This window comes from Eptatretus burgeri, chromosome 7, assembly GCF_056783735.1.
Source record: "Eptatretus burgeri isolate ZD-2024b chromosome 7, Ebu_testis_v1, whole genome shotgun sequence".
In the NCBI taxonomy this organism is placed as follows: domain Eukaryota; kingdom Metazoa; phylum Chordata; class Myxini; order Myxiniformes; family Myxinidae; genus Eptatretus; species Eptatretus burgeri.
In genome coordinates, this window is record NC_140967.1 from 58,339,118 (window position 1) to 58,347,981 (window position 8,864).

Sequence of the window (8,864 nt, forward strand, 5' to 3'; positions counted from 1 at the left end):
CTAAAGCATTTGGCTTTCGGATTTGCTTTACAATGGTTATTTGTTTCTCTTTGTTAGTTTCAAAGCGAAATATATTAGAAAACACCCGATTTCCGAGCTGTTCGCAATATTAACATGTTTTCTAAATTTCCAAGCCAATTTTTTTCCACCCATCACATGCAGCTGTTTATGAAGATTAATGTTTGTGCACATCTCCTTGAAACATCTATATAAATGCAACCTTGTTTTTTAGTGAAAGCTACTCAAAGTTTTTGGGTTGTGTAGGGTACATACTGTAGTCGGTAATCACACTGACTCCAATTTGATGATTCCCAAAAAATTGCCGATATCGGCCAAGCGTATCCTGGGTTGAGGACACACACACAATTCCCAACTCGGTCAACAAAAAGTTCATCCATCTGACGAGCACACCAGCTTTGACTGATTGACACAACTTAAACACTGTTTATTTGAAAATGATGAGAAATCAAGGTAAGACTTCATCTTCCCTTTTGCACAGTACAGATGTTATTACATATATTATATGTAGTGTGTGTGTGTGTGTGTGTGTGTGTGTGTGTGTGTGTGTGTGTGTGTGTTTGTGTTGTTCATAAAGCATAACATTCTCTCCTCTCTCTCTCTCTCTCTCTCTCTCTCTCTCTCTCTCTCTCTCTCTCTCTCTCTCTCTCTCTCTCTCTCTCTCTCTCTCTCTCTCTCTCTCTCTCTCGCTCTGTCTCTATCTGGACAGTGGTTATGTCTGGGCGGTGGTTATCTCCATGTGTCTGGATGGTGGTTATGTCCAGGTGGTGTTTGTCTCCAGACATGTCCGGATGGTGTTTGCCTCCAGACATCTCCGGGTGGTGTTTGTCTCTAGACATGTCTGGGTGGTGTTTGTCTCCGGACATGTCTGGGTGGTGTTTGTCTCTGGACATGTCCGGGTGGTGTTTGTCTCAGAGACATGTTCAGCAGGGTTTGTCTCCAGATTTGTCTGGGCGGTGCGTTTCTCTGGCTGCATCCGAGCGGTGTTTGTCTCTGGACAGCTTGGCTCCAGACGTGTCTGGGTGGTGTTTGTCTCCGGATGTGTCCAGATGGGAATTTGTCTCCAGACGTGTGAGAGCAGTGCTTGTCTCTGGACAGCTAGGCTCCAGCTGCATCCAGATGGTGTTTGTCTCTGAATATGTCCAGGGGTTGTTTATGCCTGGACAGGAGTTTGTCTAGGACGTGTTCAGACGGTGTTTATCTCCGGATGGCTTGGCTCTGGATGCATCCAGGCAGTGGTTGTCTCCGGACTGTGTTTATCTCTGGACATGTCTGGGCGGTGTTTGTCTCTGGGCGTTATTTATAGTGTGACTGGTACAAAATGGATTTCAGTCATGATTTTGTTTCCATCTCACTGTTATTCGATGCAGAATCATTTTGATGAGACAATATGAATCATAATTAACACTCCATGCACATTTGCTTTCCCTTCCTCGCACCTGTCGCTGCCTTCCCTTCCCCCACCCCTCCTCACTCCCCCATTCCTCCTCACTCTCCCTTGCTTCTCCTCACTCCCCCTCCCTCCCCTCTCTCTGTCCCCCTCTACCTCCTCATATCACTCACACTCTCTCTCTCTCTCTCTCTCTCTCTCTCTCTCTCTCTCTCTCTCTCTCTCTCTCTCTCTCTCTCTCTCTCTCTCTCTCTCTCTCTCTCCACCCTTTTCTCTCTCTCCTTTAAATATAAATTATACTCCAAAATATAAATATATTGTTGTGGGCCGGGGGTCAGGTCAGAAGACCACTGGGGGGGGGGTGGAAGCTATCTCGGGTTCCCACCAGACTCCCCGGAATTGCAAACCGTCACACACGGATAATTCTGTGACGTGGCGGGTTAGTGTATGTCATTGTGTAATTTGGTCAACTTTTCATATAGAATCTGGAAACTTGTAATTTTTCACTTCCTATGTTTACAGTGAACACAAAAACAGCTGTTTCCAATTTTTTTTATTCATAAGCAGTCACCAAAATCCAAAATTTGAGAAATCGCCATATTTTACCCATTAGGCCTAGGTCACATTTGCCACGGCGGCCGTGGGGTCTCCAAAATCTGCGGCCACTAGAAATTATACGGCGGCCGCAGTATTTCCACGGTCACACAATGTAGCAGTCACATATGTTTTTATTTTTCGGGGAGCCGCACGGGGTATTTATAAATTGTGGAGACCAGAAACATAGGGTTGCCGTACGGTCTTTGATTTGATGTCGCACGGTGACCTTAGGGCGTTCCTGCGGCGGCCATAGAATTTTCAAGGCAGATGCAAGGTGCCCGCAAGGCGACTGCAGGGGGGCCTTAAGGCGAACGTGCGGCCAGACGGACGGTAACGAATGGGTTAAAAAAAAAAATTATTATTTTTTATTTTTTACCAGTTTTTTTTTTTCGGCTTGTCAAATTTCTACGACGAACGTGGAAATGAAAAAAGTTATAACTCCGCGTCATAATTCCACGGCGACCTTACGACCTGCAAAATATAGCCAAACAGCGTAGGGCCACCCTGAGGCCACCTCAGTTTCTCTGCGGCCACCACACGTTTCTGTCAATTCAGAGGGCGTACGGCCGCCGTATCCTCGCCGTCGAGCAAATGTGACTGAGATCTAAAGTAGCGATCGACACACAAGAGATGCTTTCACGAGGACTTCCACCGACGAACTGAATGAACAAAGCGTGAAGATGCGGCTCGAACAGGTGGGGGAGACACATGAACAAACATGAACGCTATGTTGTGTTCGGTTTTTTAAAATGTATTCGGTTTTTAGGGCAAAATTTTCTCGAAAAAATTGTTCGGATTCCAATTTGTTCAAACACTGAATATGTCCTCTACCTGTGTGGTGGTTATCTTCCGCACATACGGAAGGATGTTACCCATTAGGCCCAGGTCACATTTGCCACGGCGGCCGTGGGGTCTCCAAAATCTGCGGCCCCGTGTGTGTGTGTGTCCAGATGCATCCAGGCGTTTGTCTAGGACGTGTGTGACCTTGTTTTTTGGTGAAGGACATGTCTGGGTCTCTGCTAGAGACTGCTAGAAACTGGCAAGAATCTCAAAATTTACATGTACATTTGTCTCCAATTTACAGATGTCTCACTGTAATATATAGGGACTCACCTTCCACACACTCCTCATTCAAAGCTGTCAAAATGAGTTGAAATTAATTGATTAATTGATTATTCAATGAATGAAAAATAGCCTTTATTGCTGAGTGTGAGCGTTTGGGTTAATTATTGCGGTTAAAAAAATTAATAAGTGAGGTTGCGGCACCACGGATCCGTGCTGTTTCAGGAAGGAAAGCAAGAAGAAATTGTTGTAGATAATCTACTGCGTTTGAAGTAGATACTGACGAGCAGAGGCTCGTGTAAGACGAGCCTCTGCACAGGCTAGATTATGTGCCTTACAAGAGCACCGTCCACTGCACTTACTGGCGACACAGGAACACGTCACAAGTCCCACCACAGCCTCCGGTGCTGCTGGAACTTTTGAGACAACTGGGACGTAATGGCCGTCCTCCAGTTGTCGCCATCCCAGAGTAACAGGATCCAGTACAATTGGTACATCTACTAAGTCTTGCAACCATATGTTGGCTTGTAGGTGTGCGCGCAATATATGCTCAGGGATGCATCCTTGAGCCGGAAGTAGCTTCTCCACACCTTTGATGATTTGATTTATGTGCTTGCAGTATTTTCTGAGAGATGACCGTTGCTGACTGATTCAAATCATGTGTTTGGGCTTCAGTTTTTACTGTGTACAATGTACATGCCCTTCAAGATCCATAGAATCATGCTATGTGGTTCATGTGGAACTACATCTTCTGCTGAGTTTTCCAACGTTCCATTGAAAACCCATGGGTCCTTTTTGACCTGCTCAATCGATTTACGTAGCACCATGGAAGCTTCTAAGATCTTCATGTTATCATGTGGGTCAGGTCTGTGCACTGCTTCTCCGACTGCTGCGTTTTGTTTGGCTTTGGAATGTATCAGCATAGGCTTATTTGGCAATAGTGTGAACTGAACGAGTTTGACATTCTTCTCGATTTTCTGTCGCAACCATCTCCGTGCTGTTTGGGCATTTGAAAATCTTGACCAATATTCAATATCGTGTTGTTTCATCTTCGATACATAGTCCTTTTCTGCTTCATCGATGGGTATTTCACCTTGTTCGATACGCTCCTGTATTTCAGCAAATAACTCGATTTCGGCTGCTATATAGTGAACAGTTGTTTCACTATCATCGGTATTGCCACCAGTAGGGGGTATTTGAGGAGGGTAGACCGTCTCCAGCACACTCAAGCTCACGCTTCAGAAGTTGCCACTGTTCAGTTATACACTGCTTGTGATACACAATGTCCTGTGACACTGCATCATTGTCAGATATGACATTAGCATAGTTCATTTTCCACTCTGGGTTGTTGGAGTGTTGCACTATATCATGTATCAGAGTTCCAATATTTCCTGACTGGCATTCGTGCAAAACATCTTGAACTTTGCCTTGGCAGAAAAAGCACTTACTTTTATCGTGGTTCATGGATTTTGAACGAGTGTGCCTTCCTGATACTGACAGTTTTTCAGGTTCTCCATGGTGCGATGAGGTAGCTGGTCTCTCTATGATTCGTTGAAGAAGACTAACATCGGGTGTTGCACAGGCTCGTTAATATCGCTTTTCATCACGTTTTATATGTTCTTTATTGGTGCTTGCCGCGTAGCATGTTCTGTGCCACACAACATGCTTGTCATTTAGATCACCTGCTGTTAAGTCCTCGATTTTTTTTCACTTAGTGTAATGAGCTCACTGTTCCCAAAACTCGCTCTCAAACTAACCGCTGTCAATAATTTGTCGTACGTTGAATGTTCCGCAGATTGTGGTGGTTCTTTCAATTGCTCTTGTTTGGAGCTCTGACACTTCATGCATAGTTTATAGTTTATTTCTGTGCGTGCGCTTTTCTGCAGGGGTTCTTCGCTCTGTGCCATGATTTATCTGCAAATAGAGAAAAAACACATAATTGATCATTTTTATGTAAAAGACATGACACGTAAATTGTCTAAATATGCAGGATCAGGCAAAGATATCAGAGTGGTCATATTGATGAGTGTTAGGGATTATGATTATGATGAGTGTTAGGGATTATGATTATGACGCCTATTATAGATCTTCTACTGCATACACTGTGTCTGAAAATACGAAACGAAATTTGTCATCAAAATTTATATCAATTTTCGTCACTCGCTGGCCGCAATCTTGGATTTTTGTCATTAGCAATGTTTGGAAAAATTGGAAACAGCTGATTTTTAGTCCTATGTGATCTTAGGAAGTGAAAAAAAACACAAGTTTCCAGATTCTACATGAAAAGTTGACCATTGTATTATTGCAAATTCGTGCCCGCCGGCGTGCGATCGACCACGTGACTCGAATCGCGGCACGTCACCCACCGGACGGACAATTCTGTCGTGACCCTCTCGCATTAACGCCGGGAGCTAGTCACGGGTGGGCCTTTCGGCCTCACCACGATCGTGCCAATCGGCCACCCGCATGGGATAGGGTTGTTCGCCAAACTCGACCTACCTAAGTACCCACGCGGATGGTAGACCGGACGATCGCACCTCACTGCAGGTCGACTCCGGACACAGGCCACTTAAGCGGTCCGTTCCATACTATCGGGATAACCGAGCGGTGTTATCGTCAGCCTCGACGGTTCCGTTTAATAATTATCGGGCGTATTAAGCCCACGACGAACCCGTTACGTGATGCAAGATGGAGATTCAAACAAAGGAAAGGACGCAGCGAAACGGGGAACAATTCAACATACAAGCACTTTATTCACACAGACACAGGCACAAAGCACCCGAAGAGTCAAACAGAATCAGAATGCACATAAAGCAATTAAAACAACAACAACAATGCAGAGCTACGACCGACTACACGAGCACACGGCAAAACTTAACAGTTTTACTTCACCAGACTGGCGCCACACACACACGTTTACACCAAACCCCAAAAGAAAATGGAAGTGCGACTTTCCTGATCGTGTCGAGTCCTCCTTTTGCGACTGCAACTCCGAGCCCCTCTGGCGTGCTCCACGAGCTCGTGCCGCGTGTCGCTCATGTGGTCCGCTCGACTGTACGGACGGGGTTTCGGGGAAACGGATGGGGTTTGTTCGGCGCCGTTTTCCGCGCTCGCGCATGGGTCAAAGAAGCAAGGCAGGAACCACAAGCTCGCGACTCAAGCCAGAAGACGACCATGAAGACCAACCCTCGACTAACCACTCACTCCAACTCTCGACCAACGACTCCAACAACAACTCAAGGTCCGTCCTGTCCGCCTTTTGTAGCGCGGGGCTCCACCCCGTTTTCGGCCCCGCCTCCCTTCAAGCTTCTTGGAGAAGCCTCTCGAAGGGGGGCGTGACCTCTCGCTTTCCCTCCACCCCGCGCCGTGCAGGGCCCGGGGGAGTCAGTCTTGGCTCAGAGCCAGGGAATTATTCCCCCAAAAAGAGGCCCCCACCTTTTCTCACCTTTGACCCCTGCATCGCTCCTCCTCCACACCGAGCGCGGAGAACCTCGACGGGGAAAAACAGGCGGGAAAACCCCCGAGCATAGTTGTTGGTTTTTGTTTGTTCCCGGAGATCGTAACCGCACAGGGCCTACTGAATGGCGAGTGGCGAAGATGTGGTAGCGTTGATGGTGGAGGTGGCGTGGTTGTAGTGTGGTTGGTGCTGTGGTGGGGATGGCATGGTTGTTGAGATGCTGTTTGTTTGAAATAAATGATAGAACAGAAAAAAACGGCTAACTCAAAGCGTCATAGCCCAGATGGATCACATAAATTCCCTCTATACAACAGGTTTAGGCTAACTACACATGTACTTACAGAGATATCTCACCTACGGGACCTGAATGGTGGTTTGCGAATTTCCACAACCTTAACACTACCCCTCCCCTTTTTACGGACTCGTCCCGAGTCGTCAAATTCTCGTGTGCCATCATGTGTAGTTCTCCCCTAGTACGTTTTACCTTCGGATCCCTGAGTGCAACATTCATGGTATTCGTGTCCCTAAAATAAATAGCCTGAGGGCTGAGTAACGAACTAAACAAACCCACTCATACGGACGACTTAAATAAAATTGCCAGCGCTAGACAGACATGCCGGGGGCGCACTCATATGTACAGTACATCTTAACCTTAACTTACAAATTTTACACTAAACCATGGCCCAGGATCAATGGACTCTGCAGGCAGAAAATGTCAAAAGAAAACCGGTGCACGGGCCGCCACTGCAGGCCCGTGTTGTAGCTGCCAACAGGACAGTTCTCGCAGCTTGCAAACTGTTGCATTGCGGATCCTGGCGCGCATGGAAAGGAACAGGGGGGGCAAAGCAAAATTGAACGGGGCCGGTGAACAGAGGCAGTGGGCATGGCATGGGAAAGGCAGCAGGCAACCACAGCCTGCATAACAGGGCCGCTGCAGGCGACACAGCCGGCAGACGAACTGGCCGGCACAGGCCTTGAAGCACAGCAGCTGCAGACGATCCGGCCAGTACAGGCCTCGCAGCAAAACAACAGCTGCCGATGAAGATGGCCTGCCTTTCGCCTTGAGATGGAGGTTGGTGGAGGGAGTGCGATGGTGCTGGCCACAGAGAAGGTGGGCTCAGACCTACCCTACGGTCTCCCTCCCAACCTATCGCCTTTGCCTGTCACTGTCCCTACCCACTCCCTTAATTTGTCAAAAACCAATTTAGCCCAATTTAATTTTTTTTAACCAATTTAATTTAACCAATAAAAAAAACAATTAATTTTTTTTTTCCTATCTCCCACTATAATTTGTCCCCTAACCCCCTTTACTGTCCTTGTTCGGCTAACCTATCGTCCCCTAGCCTACTCCCAACCCCTACGTTCCCTTCCCGGAGGCGAATGAGGGAGGGCTAGTGTCATGTGTCGAGGCCCAACGAAGCCTCAGGATGGCCTCCCCAGACTTCAGCGATCTAACCCAAAGTGGGTCCAGCGGCCCACAACAAGAGCGAGGGGATGGATGGTGCGGAGGGGTACACTTCTTATCTACCCTCACCATTTACCTTTAAACTACCCCGGGGCTTTCAACAAGCGCCTTGCGCTTAAACTATTGGTTCTATCAACCCAGATTCCCGTCGCCTGTGTTGGTGTCCTCACAATTTCGGGCCTCGCCCCCCAATTTTCTTTCCGTGCCCTCACACGGTCTCATGGCTGGGATGCGTGGCTCCCTTTGGCAGGCACGACCCTCTGCCGATTCCCCGACGATGGCACCCCCGAGCACTACACTGCCTCTGAGCCTACCAGCTCCCTAAACACTGGGGAGTGCCCTCCCTGGCGACTCCCCTGAAACGTTCCCTTTTGCAGGCTGGCTTCCCGGGCCCCTTTCCGAGGGTCACCCGTGCCCACAACACTGCCCACGCAGCTAATGGCGCCCCGGGCCCCCGCGCCATGCGGGCACACCCGTGCCCACTACGCTATCCCAGCCCCCCATGGGCCCTTGGCCTACTACGGCCGACTATCCTGGTGCCCACGGTACCCACTCAGCGATACTCACCTTTCACAGCCACGCTCCCAGCCCGTCAACAGGGCTCCTGCACCCCTCCAAACGGGTATCGAGCCTACTTTCCCACCAACAACAAAACGACCTCCATTTTGTCAATTTGACTAACCCAGCTAACTCACTCTACACTGACCCCGGGGTCCCTTGGGCGGGAGTCACTCCTCCCCCCAATCACTCATCGCACCATGCATTCCACATTCGCTCCATTCACACAGACCTGCTGGCCTCACTCACTCAACATGACCCCACACAACTCACCAACTCTTCAACACACACACCGCTGAACTCTGCCATCCTTCTAA

The 8,864-nt window shown here is 48.3% G+C and overlaps 1 pseudogene; it reads right to left on the reverse strand.

The window, feature by feature from the left end:
• Positions 1-3,550: 3,550 nt before the first annotated feature.
• On the reverse strand, positions 3,551-4,974 carry LOC147023334 (uncharacterized; annotated as a pseudogene).
• Between the last annotated feature and the right edge of the window lie 3,890 nt (positions 4,975-8,864).